Below are 14,574 nucleotides of genomic sequence, written 5' to 3'. Positions count from 1 at the left end.
TGCGGCCAGTGCTCGCAGGGGCGGGGCCGGGGCGCCGAGGGGCTGGGCGCATCCGGCGCGTGCGGGGCGCGAGCTGGACGGCTTCCCCGGGGAGCTCGGGACCCTGGGTGGTCTTACCGAGGGCCCAAGGAGGACGATCCCCGAAAGAGAGCCCCGCTGCACCGGGACTCATCTGAAATATAGTCGGCGCTCCGGGCACAATGACCCGGACGGCCGCACTTTCTCAGTCCAGGGCCGCCGCTTGCCCATCCTGCAGCCTTTGAGGACCTTATCAGGGCGCCTCTTCCCCCTGGCAGCGAATTTCAGCCCGCAGAGAGCCTACCCCGCCGCACCCCTGGACCCAGTACCCCTGTAGGGACGGCCTGCACGCACATCCGTGTAGCAGAGGTCTCTGGCCCTCTGGGACTGATGTGCTGATATAAATGCTGGATTGTGAAAGGAAGCCAAAAACATTGGGGTCAGTTACGGAGTGTCTAGCACTCTGGTTTCACACAGGCGGAAACGCCAGGCGGCGGGAGCGGGGAAGGTACTTCCTCTCTCCACTCAGTTTCCCGTGGCTACGTGTTCCGAGGTACTGAGGAGGCTGAGAAGCAAGACCCCTGCCCAGACCAGGCCTTTGCTGGGGTCAGGCAAGGGTTGGCACGCTTCGAGTGCAGTGACTTCAGAGCCTTGTGGTCTCCCCAGCACAAGCAGCATTGGGGATGGTCTGGGGTAACAGGGAATCCTGAGAACCTCCCATTCTGGATACGCTGGCCCTGGTTCTTATGAGTGAGTGTGGGGAGAAAGGAAAAAGGTGATTGTTTATGCTGACTTTTCATGATTTGCATTGTAAAAATTTTCTCTTCTTTAACCCTGCTCTTCTTGCCTTTTCTCTTGAATATTATGCCTCTCCCCTGCCCAGAGTTAACACCGGCAGTTGCATTAGGGCATCTCTTATCCTCTCCCGACCCTGCACTGGCACCAGCCTGCTTTCATTCACAGGGGCCGCTTCCCTCAGCAATCAAAGCCAGCCGAGCCTCTGCGGAGCAGGATCTGTGCTGCTCCTCCTGGTGGCTGTTGCATACCTCTGTGTCCAGGAGTCGTCAAAAAGCTTGTGGAAAGTACACATCATGAAAAAAATGCATAGATTTCAAAATTTGTTGCACCAAAATAAATACATACCTTAATTCCATTTTCCACAAATATTTTGAAGTCGTTGCATACATACATTAAAATCCACTACTGGGGGTGGCCAACAGGTGGCGTAATGGTTGAAGTGTTGAACTCCCACATGGCTTGAGTATTAGAGTCCTGGACCCAGGGCTTGAAAATCACTGGACTGAGCGTGTGTGTGTGTGTGTGTGTGTGTGTGTGCACCCAGAATTCCCAGAGGAGAATAGAGGAGATGGGATTGCCTCATGGCCATCCCCCTGGTGTGTGTGTGGGGGGTTGATGTTGATTTCTCACTTTCCCTCTCCCTGTCTTTTAATCTCCTGCGAGCACATGTACCCCATGGCAAAAAACTTGAAACAAGGGACCAGCAGTTGGTGTAATGGCTATGTCGCTGGACTCCCATGTGGTCGACCACAGTTCGAGTCCTAGACCCAGTGACTTAAACTCACGCTAAGGGTGTGTGCATGCGTGCCCAGGATCCTGAGAGGCGAAGAGATTGCAGTGTGGCCATCTCCCTGGGGGGTGATTTCTTGCTTTCTGTCTGTCTGTCTCTCTCTTTCTGGCAAGAACTCTAAAAAAATCTCTCTCAAAAAAAAACTTAAAACAAAAAAATCCACTGCTCTGCACACTCATTGCTGATGTGGACACTTTACTGAATGAGGAAGTCTATTCCCAGAGTTCACCTGAAGGTTTATATTGAGCACTTACCATGTTTTAATGTATTGCTGATGTCTTCCAGCCACAGGAAGCTCACAGAACACCCAGGAGCAAATTCTAACCGTGATAGCTGCAGTGACGGGAATCGTGGCTAGATGCTAAGAGCGTCTTTGCATGAATTGTGTATCTAAAATTTGGAAAGGAGTGAAGGGGTCGGGATAGTTTTGGGAATAGATGGCATGCCCTGAAATGTAAGGCCGAGGGAAGTGGGGTGCGACTTGGGGGAGGGACAGTCCTTTCTGCTGAGAGTTCCACATGATGGGAGGTGTAGAGTTGCAGATGGAGGTTCATGGATCCGTATCTACATTCGCCAGTGGCCTAGAACGATCCACTAGTGACAGCAGGTTTAACTTCTTATCTGAAGACAATGCAGATTATCTAGCATTCCCAACTTGCTTTTTATGTGTATCCCTCTGACAACCCGGTGTGAAGTGGCCTGGCAGACGCAAAAAAGCGCAAAAAAGCAACATGGAAACAATTCAGGTACTTTTCCCCTTACTCATGATAGAGCACGAGCACACATGAGAATGGGGAGAAAGAGAGAGAGATGAGCACCCTCCGCAAGGTCTGGTCACGCCACAATCTTCTTCATCCAGTCCTCCGGCCTGTGGGATACTGGGCCCTTGCATGCAGGTGGATTGTTTTCAGGATTCTGGGCTAGGGGATTTGAACCCCAGTCACAGAGTGGAATCTAGCTTCTCCTGAGCAGCATATTACTGCTGTACTTCAGAGCTAGTTCTGCAATTCAGGTATCTTATCCACATAGGAAAGACTGTTTTCCCAGGAGTGGGTCCTCTCTCTCGGCCCTCACAGAGGGGCTTTTGAAAGGTACCTGAAGCTTGACTGTGCAGGTTGGTCTTTCTTTGGCACTCGGTACTCTAAAACTGGTCACTACACACAGGCAGTGTAGAGAACTGGGGCAGAGGAGACGAGGAGCCAGGCGGCATAGTCCAGACCAGTGTTGATCTGCTTCCAGAAACATGTCTGCAAGATTCTCACATTCCTCCTGCTCTCCCTGAATTCTAATTACTGTTGTCAGGATCCATTGAAGTAGTAAAAGCTGTTGGCAACCAAGACACACAAAAGCTAAGCTCCGGTTGCTGTGCGATTCGCGACACTTATTACCTCTAATGATCAATCTCCCTACCCACAGCTATACATTGTAAGAGCTATTCTTCCTCTCTTAAAATTACTATGGAGAAAATGCTATGCAGAACGGTTTTGCACTAAAGGCTGGGCAGATTGTTCTAATCTGTTTTATTTTTTTCCCTCTGACCTCTACTAATGACTGACAGACTAATTGTGGGTAGACACTGGCATACACATATAAGTGTGTGCTACGTGGTGTCTTAATCTTTGTCTAATTATCTTTGTGATGCTTGAGTACTTTATTCAGGGCTAAGAAAAAGGATGCTAGCGTGGTTGCAATAAACCATGTCAAAAACCAAGCCATATTCTTGAACTTCTGCGGGCGACCTTACTGTTTAAGATTCTCTTCTGACTTCTTAATTGCTATGTATTGAGAACAGAATGATGAATACTAATAAGCTGGATGACTTGACATTATCACTCTGAGAAAATCAAGAAAACTAGGACTGTATCTGAGAAAAAAACAGCGAGAGAAAACAGAGCCAGTGAATCTAAGAGTCAGGTTAAGTCCAGTAAGGGAAGTCAAAATATACAGAACTCCTGCAAGAGGCCGCTCCTGGCTCTATGGTCTGGTGCGTAAAACAGCCAGATCCCACATGGCTGACCCTGCAGTTTGAGTCCCAGACCTGGCACCTTGAAAAACACTCAAGGCACGTGCGTGTGTGTGTGTGCCTAAAACTCCCCCCTAAAACAGCCCTAAAAGGAGGGAGAAATGGAGAAGGAGTTGGGATGTGTCCACTCCCCATGAAGGATTTTTTCCCTCTCTTTCTGTTTCTCTGTCTCTGGTGAATACTGTTGACAAAATTAAAAAAAAAAAGTTCACACACTTCTCTCACCTCTCTCTTCTGAAAGTAAATAGAAAGCTTGTAATATGAGAAAAATAATAATTCACATAATAGGAAGTCTCATAGAGAAAAATCAAGTCAAGTCTAACATGGGGGGAAATGCCCCATTAACTGTTAGAATCCCACAGTAGGTGGATTCCTTGAAAGAAAGCAAACCATGCCTATATGTCTTACTGTTTATCAGCCCTGCTTTGTGTTGATAATTTTATTAAGGCAATTCTACCTTCTTTCTCTTGGCATATCCTCTACTGCTCATTTCTGACTTTCCCTAATGTTCTTGCCACTGAGCCAAGAGCACCTAGAGGGTTCACTCTGAGCCCAGGTGTGTAAGAGCGTCACACAACAGCCGCAACCAGAGAACAAATGGAAGTAAGATCTGATCCGAGGCCTCAGCCTTCTCTGCCTAGCCCAGAGCTCAGCTCACCCTCGCCAGAGAGACACAGAGAGAAAGAGGGAGAGGGAGAAAGCACCACCTTATTGATGTGGTCATGCCACAATCCTTTCTCCATTTCTCCAGCCTGTTGGAGTTTGGAGCATGTTTTCCAAGCTGCTGGGGCCAGCACTCACACTGTACAGTCAACCATGTGGGGCTCAGGTCCCTTAACCAGCAAGCCACAGAGCCAGTCCTTCCATAAACCATTGAGGACTCCATGTACATGCACATGTGCATATGAGCATGTCTGCGTGCTTGCGTATATGTGTACAGAGGGAGAGGAAGTAGATGTGGCAAGATGTTGGTGAATCTAGGTAAGGGGTATCCGGATATTCACTGTACTGTTCTTTCAACTTTTTTGTGGGTTTCACACTTTCAAAGTCAAAGGGGGAAAAAGAATTGTTTTTCAGAAGACTGTATGAGAGTTCAGGAAACAGAGATGGTTCTTATACAATTTTTTCTTAAAAAGAGAGTTCTCTTCCATTTCCTTTTCCCCAAGTCTGAGACCTTCAGTGACAGTGATTTCTCTTGTCCATGAACTTTTACTTGAATTAAAATCATTGTGACATCACTTAGCAGGGATTCCGTGGTGGCTGACATGTCTGGCAGTAAGAAGAAATGAAATATTTTTTCAGAGACCTTAAGTTTATTTCTTAAACTCGAATATTTTTTTCTTTTGGTTTTTGTTCATTCATTTGTTTGTTTTGTTTTAGGTTTTGGCCATAGGGCGTGCACACTTGCTGGAGTGAGAGAGAGACAGATAGAGAGAGAGAGGGAAAGTCAGAAGTCACCCCCCAAAAGGGATGGCTACGCCACAATGACTTCTTTTCCATTCTCCTCTCTGGATGTTGGGCAGGCACACACACATGCCCAGTATGAGTTCCAAGCCACTAGGTCTGGGACTTGGACCACCATGTGGAAGTCCAGCACCTTAACCTACTACTGGCCCTGAAATTCAAATTTCTTATATTGAGCGTCAGCTATGTACAGAATCCTATGAGAAGAGCGACACAAAGATACACAGCACTGTCATCTTTGCCTTCAAGGGGCATACAATTTAACCCATGAAGATTGACTCATTAGGGCTGAGTCGGCAGTACAGTGGTAACACACAGCTGAAGCAATGCCGATCCATAGGGAAGCTCACAGGTTCAGTTCCCCAGTCAGACTGGACCTACTGGGTACATTCTCCCATGACTGGCTGGGAAGGCTCAGGGAGGAGATAGTAACGTGGGACTTTGTTGACAGTGCTTCTCTCTCTCTCTCTCTCTCTCATGAAAGAAATAAATTGTAAAAACTATACTCCCCAGTTTTTTGATCTACTATGACCTGAACAAAACACTAGCACTAGAGATCGAATTATGAATGTGATCTAGGACCATCAGAGTTCTTATCTTTTGAGAAATCCAGAGATTTATAAATTTTAATATAGTACATAAAGTTTATGAAAATACTTGTGTTCTAAATATTATGACAAAGCATCCAGGGATAGCTTCAGAACAAAGAGTCCCTCTGAGCCAGGTCTGAAGATTTTCTAGACAAACTGATTGCCATCCCAAGCAAATGGAACAGAGTTTGCAAAAGCATGCAAGTACAAAATGAGCATGACATACTTGGGGCTCAATAACAAGTTAAATGTGGCTGGGGCATCAGGTTCTTGAAGAGTAAGAGAGATGGAGCTGAAATTTGACTTGGGCTACTTGATAAAGAACTTTCATGCATGATGTGCTGGAGCTGTGTGCTCCAAGACTTTGGAGGTAAGTGGCGTGATCAGAAGCTTATCTGAGGAAGCTAGCTCTGGTGGTGGAGTGGCAGGTGGTTTAGGAGATGAGCAAAACTGGTTGACAGATCTCTGTAATAGTCCAGGGCAGCAATATTGACCACCTAAACCAAGAGAGAAATAGAAACAGAGAAGAGAGAGATTCAGGATACAAAGTGTAGATTGCATCAACGGGGCATGGCAACTATATGGACTCTGGGAAATGAGGGAGAAGGGCCATCAAAGATACCTTCTGGGGCCAGCAGGTGGTGTGATGGTTAAGGCACTGGACTCCCACATGGCTGACCATGGTTCGAGTCCCAGACCTGGCAGCTTACTTTTGCACTTTTTTTCTCTGATGAGCACACATGCCCTGTAGCAAATTTTAAAAATAATAATAAGTAAAATTAAATAATTCTTCTTTAAAAAGATAACATCTGTACTGGAGTGCTTCAGAGAAACAGAATGAACAGGCTGTATGTGTGGAGAAAGAGGTTTACAAATGGGCCTCAACTTTCAATGAATGATGGTGCGAAAGTCATAAGCATTTGTCAGAAACTTTATCTGAATTTTGATCTTACAGGGTAGCCATCTGCAATACCACACTATCTTGCAATGCATCAAGCCACAGCTCCCAGTAACCATGTCATCAGTGAGGTAAACCACCGATACTGTGCGCTGTGTTCTGTGTTTAATAAATTACATAAGAGGTCAACACTTCACTATCAAACAGGCTTTGTATTAGATGATTTTGCTCAACTGTAGGCTAATGTGTGTTCTAAGCACACTTAGGAAGGGCAGGGATAAGAGCCAGCAGGTGGCGTGGTGGTTAAGGTGCTAGATTCCCGCATGATCAATGGTGGTTCAAGTCCCAGACCCAGTGGCTTGAAAAATCACAATAAAGGACCAGCAGTTGGACTAATGGCTATGTCGCTGGACTTCCATATAGCCAACTGCGGTTCAAGTCCTGGACCCGGTGGCTTAAACTCATGCCAGGCACATGTGCGTGCATGCCCAAGATCCTGAGAGGAGAAGGGGCTGCGGTGTGGCCATCTCCCATGGGGGGTAATTTCTCGCTTTCTGTCTCTTTCTGGCAAGCACATGTACTCTATAGCAAAAACCTCTCAAAAAAAAAATCACAATAAATAAATAGATAAATAAGTAAATATTTTTAAAAGGTGGAGGAACTGGGATAAGCTATGATAATGTTTGATAGGTTAGGTGTATTAACTGCATGGTTGACTTTAATATTTCAATATGCAATGCATTTATCAGGATGTAACTTCATCCTAAGTCAAAGCATCTGCATTTTAAAGAACTGGCTCACTTGACTGTGGGTGTGGGCAAGTCCAGCACCTTCAGGGTAGCTGGCAGGCCGCAGATTCCTGCAGGGTTGATGTTGCAGTCTTGGGGAGGCAATCTGGAGACAGAATTCCTGTTTCTCAGGAGAGTTCAGTCCTTTCTTCTGAGGTCTTTCACAGATTGCATAAGCCCAACCCACATTATGGGGGATAATCTGCTTTACTTAAAGTCTACTGATTTAAATCTGTCAGCAGAGCCTCCCAAATTAATACATAAAATTAACCGTCACAACCCTTTAAACGATTGATTTCATTTGGCGCCATTACTAAGCTGTGGAATAGAAGAGAAAGGATAAATTTGTGGAGAAAAGAAACATCAGTAGAGGATGTTGCGTTTCAGTTGGTCATGTACAGTGGTTTATTAGGCCAGACATTCGGCAGATTTTTCTAATGTGACAGATTTGCAGATCTTATGGATCCATGTGGTATTACAGCAAATACATTAATGGATTTACCACCAATGACAGCTGCTTAATGGTCCCGTTCTCCCTCTCTCTCTCTCTGTCTCTCTCTGGTGAGTGTGTGTGCCCTCTTGCAAATGAGAAAGTAAAGAGAGGAACACAGAGAAAGCAATGCCCAATGGGTGTGCTACCACTGCAGTCTCTTCTCCTTATCTCCATTCTGCTTGGTTTGGGGGTACACATGCACACCCACTTGGTATGTTCCATCTACCAGGTCCTGGACTCAAACCACAGGGTCTGCCATGTGGGATCTGGTTCCCTTAACCCCCAGGCTATGGACTGGGCCTTCACTGGTAACTTTTTTAAGGTCAGCTTCTTTTCACTGCTTAGTTCCCAAACCATGTGCTTTGGGGTGCACCCCGTGTCAGGCACCTAAATGTGTTCCAGTTAGCTAATCTTTTTAAACTAAGCACCCCCAAACTTAAGAGTTATGTAAAATGTGCGTTGCTTATGAAACTGTTATTTGAGCAGATCTTAGCAGGAAGAGTCCACTTTTGCTCCCCTGACCATCGGCTAGGGTGGTTCAGAGCTGGGGACTAGAATAACCTGGACTCGCTGGTACACATTATGGTTGAAGGTGGGAAGACTGTCTGAGGGAAGGTACATGCTGGGCTTGTCAGACACCTGTCTCGCCATGCGGCCACCTTCTGTAGTCTTTTTAGCATGGCATCTTCAGGCTAGTGAGACTTCATGCAAGTCAGCTTCTTTTTTTTTTTTTTTTTTTTTGAGAGGTTTTTGCTATAGGGCGTGTGCGCTCACCAGACAGACAGAGAGAGACATAGAGACAGAAAGCGAGAAATCACCCACCCAGAGGGGATGGCCATGCCGCAATCCCTTCTCCTCCATTCTCCTCTTGGGATCCTGGGCACGCACGCACATGCGCCCGGCATGAGTTTTAAGCCACCGGGTCTGGGACTCGAACCGCGGTCAACTACGTGGGAGTCCAACAACATAGCCAATACGCTAACTGCTGGTTCCCATGCAAGTCAGCTTATAGTGTGTGTGTCCAGAGAAAAAGAACATGTAGAGATGCATCACCTTTTTTTTAAAATTTTTTCATTGAAATTCATTGTATTTTATTTATTTATTTAATTTGACCAGAGAGGGACAAAATGAGAGAGAGAGAGAGAGAGAGAGAGAGAGGGAGAAAGTGAGAAAGTGAGAAAGCAAGCCTCCAGGTCTGAACTCAAACCTTGGTCTTCCATGTGGGAGTCCACCTACTGGCCCCAGAGATGCATCAGCTTTTTTTTTTTTTTTAAAGAATTATTTTATTTCACTTTGTTATTTATTTAATTTTATTATTTTTTTAAATTTTGACTAGAGGGGCACAGTAAGAAAGAGAGGGGGAAAGTGAGAAAGCAAGTGGCCAGGTCTGGGACTCGAACTGCAGTCAGCCATGTGGGAGTCCACACCCTTACCCACCACATCACCTGCTGGTCTCGATGCATCACTCTTTATCACCTAGACTTGTAAGCCATGCAATATCTTTTCCACCACATTCTAGTCTCTTTTTTTTTAAGAATTGTTTATTTTATTTATTATTATTTCTAAAAATTTCATCAGAAGGAGAGACAGAGAGAGAGAAAGGGAAAGTAAGAAAGCAAGCCACGGATCCAAGACACGAACTGTAGTTGTCCATGTAGGAATCCAGGGCCTTAACCACCACACCACCTGTCATTCCCAACATTCTATTAGGAGAAAATCACTACCTCAGTAAAGTGCTCTGCAAGTGAAAGGCATTATACAAGAGCTAAAGATCTACATTAAAAACATTATACAAGGGACTAATGGTTGGTGCAATGGCTAGGTCCTTGGGACCAACAGTTAGCCTAATGGCTATGTTGCTGAACTCCCATGTAGCTGACCACGGTTCGAGTCCTGGACCTGGTGGCTTAAACTCACATGGGGCGTGTGTGCGTGCCCAAGAACCCAAGAGGAGAATGGAGGAGAAGAGATTGCAGTGTGGTCATCCCCCCTGGGGGGTGATTTCTTGCTTTCTATCTCTCTGTCTCTGTCTTTCTGGCAAGCGCAAGCGCCCTGTGGCAAAAACCTCTCAAAAAAAAAAAAATCACTATGACTGGTCCACGTTCCTAAGAATTAGACTCGGTTTGTTATGGGAGAAGTATCAAGAGGCTGCAGCAAGCTCTGACATGACACACACACTAAGCTATAAGTATCTTTTGTAGCTAAGATCCTCCACCAGCCAAAACTTAGGGAAGCTCTAATAGGAAGAGGTAAAAAGAAGGAATGGACAGATTGAGGGCAGGTTAGCGGTCTCTGTCACAGGTAGCTTGTGTGGAAATTAAAAGATGACCCAGGTTGTCCTGGATGAAAATAAAAACATGGAGAGAGGTCATTTCAAGCAAGAGAGCAAACTCTTGAAAGAGAATAACGTGGTGGGAATTGTGTGTGCTGACACTCAAAGTGTGTGTCTAATTTGAGGAAGTTGGTGGGACAGTGCGGACCTGTGCCTCACAGATTGGGGATGGCCATGTAGGCTTGCCAACAACAGAGATGGTGTCTGGCTTTAGCACTGTTTTCTGATGAACAGCAAGATTTTGGAGCCAGACAAACCTTGGTCCATGGTATTGTGATTTTTCAGCAAGTGTGGTCAAGTGTTAACAAAAAGGCCACAATTCTCCAACCACTTGTTGAGAGAGTTTACAGTAAGTTCCGTTAAGATATGGAGTCAGGGGTGACTCAGTGGTGATGTGCTGCCCGGGCAATGCTGGATCCACGTGAAAGGTCATAGATTTGGCTCCTTTTTCAACCTGGATATGCAAGTGTGCCACGATCCTGGTTAGCTGGGTAGGATGGGGTGGAGGGACGGTGGCATGAGACCTTGCTGAGATTGACTGTGTTTTTCCCCTCTTTCTCATTGTCTTTCTCTCAGACTCATGAAAGAAACAAAGTTAAAAATATAAAAAGAGGGGCCAGCAGGTGGCATGGCGGTTAAGGTGATGGATTTCCACATGGCTGAACATAGTTCGAGTCCTAGACGTAGCTTGCTTTCTCACTTTCCCTTTCTCTCTTTATCTCTGTCTGTGTCTCTGGTGAGCACACATGCCCTATAGCAAATTAAAAAAAACAATAATAGCAAATAAAATTAAATAATTATCTTAAAATAGTAAATAAAATTAAATAATAAAGAGAGTTATCTTTGAAATCGCGTTCTTCTCTTTTTTCACCTCATGAATTTCCTTCAACTGTCCACCCTACCACGCTGGCATGTGCTCACACCGCACATTCCATCACTGCCTTATGTTGTTTTTTTTTTGGGGGGGGGGTTGGTTTTATTTATAAACAAAATGTGCACATGAACTGGCTGCTCATTTTCTTCACCACGCAGCCTAGCACTGGGATTGGTGACTGATGGCCAACTGGGCTGCTCTTTCCACGATGGCCTTGCGGTTCTTGGAGAAACGTTGTGAGAGATCTCAGCACAGTAAGACTTAGTGCACATCAGCAGCACTGCCAGCTCCTTGACGTTGTGGACCAGGAACTTTCGGAAGCCGCTGGGCAGCTTGTGCTTTGTTTTCTTGTTGCTTCCGTAACCGATGTTGGGCATCAAGATCTAGCCTTTGAGTCTCCTCCGCACCATTGTCAATACCTCTGGGTTTCCGCCAGTTGCACTTAATTTTCACATATCGGTCTGACTGGGGCTGGATGAACTTCTTGGTCCTCTTTTTGACAATCTTGGGTTTCACAAGGGGTCTGAGGGTAGCCATGACGCCGGGTAGGAGAGGGCCGTATCTGCTTCTTTTGAGTTAATGTTCTCTTGCTTAGAAACTTTCTTTTCCCATCCTTCTGTTCTGGATCCAGTGGACACAAGCAGACAGTCCACAACTCTTGCTGTTACTAATGCCGTATTGTTTCAGAGATTTACATACTTTACCCCCACTAGGCTCTAAGCAACTTAAAAGTTCTGTTCACAAACCCCACTGAGGTTTTTTGTTTTGGTTTGGTTTATTACTGGAACAGCTGTATTAGGAAATAGTTGGTAAATTAAAGTTAATTGAGGGCCAGTGGCTGGTATGGTGGTTAAGGGCTCTGGACTCTCCTGTGCATGGCTGACAGTGGTTTGATTCCTGACCCTGGCAGCCTATTTCTCACTTTCTCTCTCTCTGTCCCTCTCTGGTCAAGTTAAAAATATAATAAATGAATAAATAAATAAAGTTAAATAAAAAATTCTTTTAAAAAAGTTAATTGTGTTATGGGGACCAGCAGTTGGCATAATAGCTATGTCACTGGACTCCCATGTAGTCGACCGCGGTTCGAGTCCTGGATCTGGTGCCTTAAACTCATGCCGGGCGTGTGTGTGTACGTGCCCAAGATCCCAAGAGGAGAATGGATAAGGGATTGTGGCACGGCCATCCCTCTTGGGGAGTGATTTCTCGCTTTCCATCTCTCTGTCTTTTTGGCAAGCACGCACACACTGTATAGCAAAAACCTCTCAAAAAAACCCCTGTGTTATGGTTGGTGTTGATCTTTGGAGTTTTCTCTACTCAAAAGATCTATTAAATCTCATCTATGTCAGAGTCCCTCAAGAGATCAGATTTATAGAACTTATTGCATTCTTTCCCTCACATATCATGAGAGATTAACAACTCTAAATCTAGCAACTGGTTCCTATCAAGCAAATGTCTGGGTGCCTCTTAGGTCACAGACCCTGTTTAAGTCTTAAACTGCATATCACCTGGAATACTGTTATTATTTGAAAGGGGAGATAGAAGCTCCTGAGAATACTAAAGATGGGAACAGATTCTATACTTTGAAAACATTTTCATGTTCCCACATTAATTTCCCCCCATGCAACGTGCTTAAGGCTCTGTGTGTGCCTTCTGTCCAGCTCATTCAGAGGTTTTCTGAATAAGCAACACCGTCTTACTGAAATGAAAGCCAACTCCCGTGCAGTGCGTGTCTTGTCAGGGGCTTTCAGGACTTGTTCCTACCAGCTCGCAAGAGCTGACTGTGCATATCTCGTTCTAATTCCACATTCTGCGGTGCCACCTTGGAGCCTGAAATTAACCATGGCGGGGGAACTGCATATGAAAATCAGCAAACACTACAAAGCAGAACTTCTCCCTGGAGAGTCAGCTGATAAACATTTCCCAGCCTCACTCCTGCCTTCCAGAGCTTAAAGGCTTAGGAATGACGACTCGAATCTTACTGAGCACAGACTCTGACCTTTGTCATCACTGGGCAGCAGAACGTTAAGTTGGGGGGCTGATAAAATAGGCACTGAATATAAAAGCACAGCCAACACAGAGCTGCCTGGACATCCATGTTGCGCCTGAAATACAAGCGAGGCAGAGAATGGCTTAACCCAGGGTCATGATCCACTGGGTATCTGTCTATGGAGAATAGAATTCAGGGGAGGCCCAGGCAAGGGCGGGAGCAGGAAGCCCAGTGAAGACCTATTTTGATTAGGACAAAGGAGCCCTCACATGACTTCTGCCCTCTGCACTGGTGCCTGCCCCAATCCCACTTGCACCTCCATACCTGAGCTGTGCTCTGAGGCCTGTTACCAGGTATCCCTTCTTCCTCACAGTCCACATCCTGTCATATCGGCAAGCTCAAGGTCCACCACCCCTTCACCTCGAGTCTGTCCCTGGCTGTTCCAGACACGCTGACCTACTCACTTTGCACACTGGAAAAGGTCGTCCTGGTACTCGCAGGCCTCCTGCTGTGCTACCTTGTGGGGGTTACTTAGCATTTCCATGTACCTTCCACCTCCATGACAAATTTGCTGCAACTTGTTATGGCCCCCAAACTGAGTCCCTCAAAAGATCCAGGCAGGACGATGCTGGGTTTCTTGAGGCATGTGAGACAGTAGTCTTTGGGCTGGAGAAGCTTAATCAGTCTACTGTTGAAGTAGAATCGACAGGTGATGGTGGCCAGTTTGCACTGATATGGAAACAGTCCGAAATTTATTCAACATAGTGGACAAGAAACATTTAAAGCAACAAGTAAAAACTGGGGACTATATATTCTACTTTTTAATTAGAAGTTTTTTTTTTTTTTGTTTTTGTTTTTTTTTTTTAAAAGAGGGCGCATGCGCTTCCCAGAAAGACAGAGAGAGACAGAGAGACAGAAAGCGAGAAATCACCCCCCAGCCCGGATGGTCACGCCGCAATCCCTTCTCCTCCATTCTCCTCTCGGGATCTTGGGGATGCACGCACATGTGCCCAGCGTGAGTTTAAGCCACCGGGACACGAACCGTGGTCGGCTACATGAGAGATCAGCGACATAGCCATTATGCTAACTGCTGGTCCCTTAATTAGAGATTTTTGCTATTGGGTGTGTACGCTTGCTGAAGACACAGAGACTAAACAGAGAGAAAGTGAGAAATCATACCCCACACACACCAGGGATGGCCACCCCACAATACTTTCTCCTCCATTCTGCTCTTGGGATTTTGGACATGCATGCACACATACCTGGTAAGAGTTTCAAGCCACCAGGCCCAGGACTCAAACAGCGGTCAACCACATGGGAGTCCAGCACTTTAACCACTATGCCATCTGCTGGTCCCTGGGGACTGTATCCTTTACATAACATGTGGAATATAAATTCTTTTTTTTTTTTTTTTGGGGGGGTTTTTTGCTAAAGGGCGCATGCGCTCGCCAGACAGACAGAGAGAGACATAGAGACAGAAAGCGAGAAATCACCCCCCAGGGGGGATGGTCACACCGCA

At 45.8% G+C, this 14,574-nt stretch overlaps 1 pseudogene; it reads right to left on the bottom strand.

The window, feature by feature from the left end:
• Positions 1-971: 971 nt before the first annotated feature.
• On the bottom strand, positions 972-11,605 carry LOC102494059 (uncharacterized; annotated as a pseudogene).
• Between the last annotated feature and the right edge of the window lie 2,969 nt (positions 11,606-14,574).

The sequence above is a fragment of the Tupaia chinensis genome, unplaced genomic scaffold, assembly GCF_000334495.1.
Source record: "Tupaia chinensis unplaced genomic scaffold, TupChi_1.0 Scaffold143836_1, whole genome shotgun sequence".
NCBI classification, from domain to species: domain Eukaryota; kingdom Metazoa; phylum Chordata; class Mammalia; order Scandentia; family Tupaiidae; genus Tupaia; species Tupaia belangeri.
The sequence above is the reverse complement of the archived record's forward strand: the minus strand, read 5'-3'. Positions and strand labels throughout refer to the sequence as shown.